At 57.2% G+C, this 2,414-nt stretch overlaps 1 protein-coding gene across 1 annotated transcript in view; it reads right to left on the bottom strand.

Moving 5' to 3' along the window:
- Positions 1 to 1,066, bottom strand: part of CDC42EP1 (CDC42 effector protein 1) — an 8,144-nt gene extending 7,078 nt beyond the window's left edge. The window contains exon 1 of the mRNA XM_008636430.2: positions 759 to 1,066. The gene's annotated coding sequence lies outside the window, so the exon portion shown is untranslated. The remainder of the gene's footprint in view (positions 1 to 758) is intronic.
- Between the last annotated feature and the right edge of the window lie 1,348 nt (positions 1,067 to 2,414).

The following is a 2,414-nucleotide window of genomic DNA, read 5'->3' as shown; positions in this document are numbered from 1 at the left end:
GGTGGAAAGAGCTGGCGGTGGCCAGTAAGGCTTTCCCAGCCTTCCTGAGTGATGAAAAACCTCCCTTTCCCCGAAGGAAAGGAGGCAAAAGTTCCCCTATTGGGTGACTGCTTTGGGATGAGGAAAGCCAGCAGGGACAGGCTTTTGGGGGGGAAGGGGAAAGGGGCTTGGCTGGCTGGGTTGGGCCTCTTTCAGCTTTCCTGGAGCAGTGCCGGGCAGTAGGCAGACGCCTAAATCTGACTCCTGTGCTGCTGGCTGCTATATATATACATAGTGATATCTCTGTAGAACAAGGGTATTTTTCCAAGCAGACACGCTGGGATGTAGAGGGAGGCCGGAGCTATGGAGGTGGGCAGTTTCCAGCCATCCCTTCCCTGCCCACTTACGAAAAAGTGCTCCCTTTCTTCCTCCATACCCTCAAAATCGAGGTGCCAAGAGCCTGTGGGGCTTTGAGGGGTAGCCAGAGGCAGGGTTTGGGAGACACGCATCCCGCCGCCTTCCCCCATCCGCGGGACCCTCTTCTCACTCCCTTTCCTTCCTGCCTCTCCCTCCTGTCCTGTGTCCCCTCTCCTCACTCCCAGTTTTTTTTTTTTGCTTTCTGCTCCCTTTCTTTTTTACCATCCTTCCCGTCTCTATCGCCTTGCCACCCCTCCTGCTTCTCCCCTCTCCAAACACCCTCTCCACCCTTTTCCTGCTGGTCCCAACACCCCCCCGTCCCCAGCTCTACAAACCCATGAATCAAAACTTTCAGGATTTACCTCTTTCGAACCAGGGTTATTATTTTTTCCCCGTCCTCCAGACGAAAAGTTGCGAGACACTCTCCGCAGGCCCCTGTAGCTTGCTCCAAGGGTTACTGGTGCTGTGCTCCGGAATGGAGTGGGGGAGAAGGGGCAGGCATGCCCCCCTCCTTTTCCCACGGCTGTCCCCCCAAGGCTGGCTCTCCCAGGCTGACGCCCTGATGCCACGGGAGAGAGGGAGCGAAGCCGGCGGGGAGGGGACGTGGGAAGGAGGAGGGCGGGCTGCAGCACTGCTGAGCCAATCCTCGACTCGGCAAGGAGACCAGAGAAAATGAGATTTATTCCAACTATCCAGGACAGAAAACTTCAGGAACTTCTCTGCCGCTCCCCTCCTCCTCCCCGCTTCCCCAGTGCCATTTCCCGTCTGCCGGCATTGGCTGCCTCCCGCTCCCGGGTGCCTGCTTCAATGGGTTTGGGGGAAGGGGGAAGGCCAGGTTGCTGTCTAACCTGGTTAGAGGAGCCTGGCTTTGAACCCTGCGTGTGTGTGACGCCCCGGGTATCACACAGGGTCCCCGATGCCATACTGGATAGGAAGCTCTCAGTGCCGTGGTGTAGCACTGCCAGTCTGGACGGGGGGCTGGGGGTGGGTGGTCATACCAGGAGCTGTGGGTAGCATTGGGTTGGGCATTAGCAGGATGACAGCCTCCCTGGAGGCCATGTGGGCCAGGCTGGCATTTGTTACAGGGTCAGGACAAGTGTTACGGCACCAGGACAAGCGTCATACCAGCGGCAGTGTGTCAGACCAGGGTGAGGGGGTGGCAGCGGATAAATGCAAGGAGGTGCTCTTTGGTGGCACCAACGAGAGTTTCTGCTCACACATGGGACACCACATCCCTCTGGCATCATGTGTTATCCCTTGGTGGTCACAGGGTAGAAGACCCTATCAGTGCTGATGAGGGGCAACCTGCTGGTGGGTGTGGCATCACCAGTGCCACTGGTGACCCTCATGGCCTTCAGGCTCTGCTCAGTGGCTCTGCTGGGGACCACTTGGCCAGGCACAAGCACCTCTTCAGCGCCCTGTTGATGAGAAGGGAGGTGTCTCTGCTGGTGAAGGCGAGACAAGACTTGTTGGGGTTAAGTAGGGCTTGGCTGAAGGGATGACAAGATGTCTGCAGAGGAGATGTCAAAATGGAGCCTGGCCGTTCACTGGGCTCGCATGGCTCATGCTGGGTGCCTGGGCAGGAGCACCTTATTGCTCAGGGGTTTGCTAAGCAGTAGTAGCAGGGTTTGGCACTGTTGTCTGGCTTCTCTTCTGCGAAATGGAGGTTGGGGTTTCTGTGGAAGTTTTCTCCATTAGGAATTAAGATCGTAAGGACTGTGCATGTTGGTGGTACTTTAAGTGGGTCTGTGTCTTGGAGGAAGATGGAAGCTTAGCTCTGATGGGGGATGAGCTCTGCCATCAGCAAGGAAAGGAGGAGAAATAGTGACATGCATCCTCCCAGCCTGCCAGAGGTATGGTAGGCATTCCTTCCCCTAGGTCCTGCTCAGCGGAAGCTAGTGGAGGTGGTGGGAGAGGCAGGAAAAGACCCTTTCTTTGAGTCTCCTTCCTCTGCATGGCCTGCCAGGGCATTTCTCCCCACCCTGCTGGAGGGGCTCCCCCTCACCCCCAGCCCCATG

Source organism: Corvus brachyrhynchos, unplaced genomic scaffold, assembly GCF_000691975.1.
Source record: "Corvus brachyrhynchos isolate BGI_N302 unplaced genomic scaffold, ASM69197v1 scaffold56, whole genome shotgun sequence".
In the NCBI taxonomy this organism is placed as follows: Eukaryota; Metazoa; Chordata; class Aves; order Passeriformes; family Corvidae; genus Corvus; species Corvus brachyrhynchos.
The sequence above is the reverse complement of the archived record's forward strand: the minus strand, read 5'-3'. Positions and strand labels throughout refer to the sequence as shown.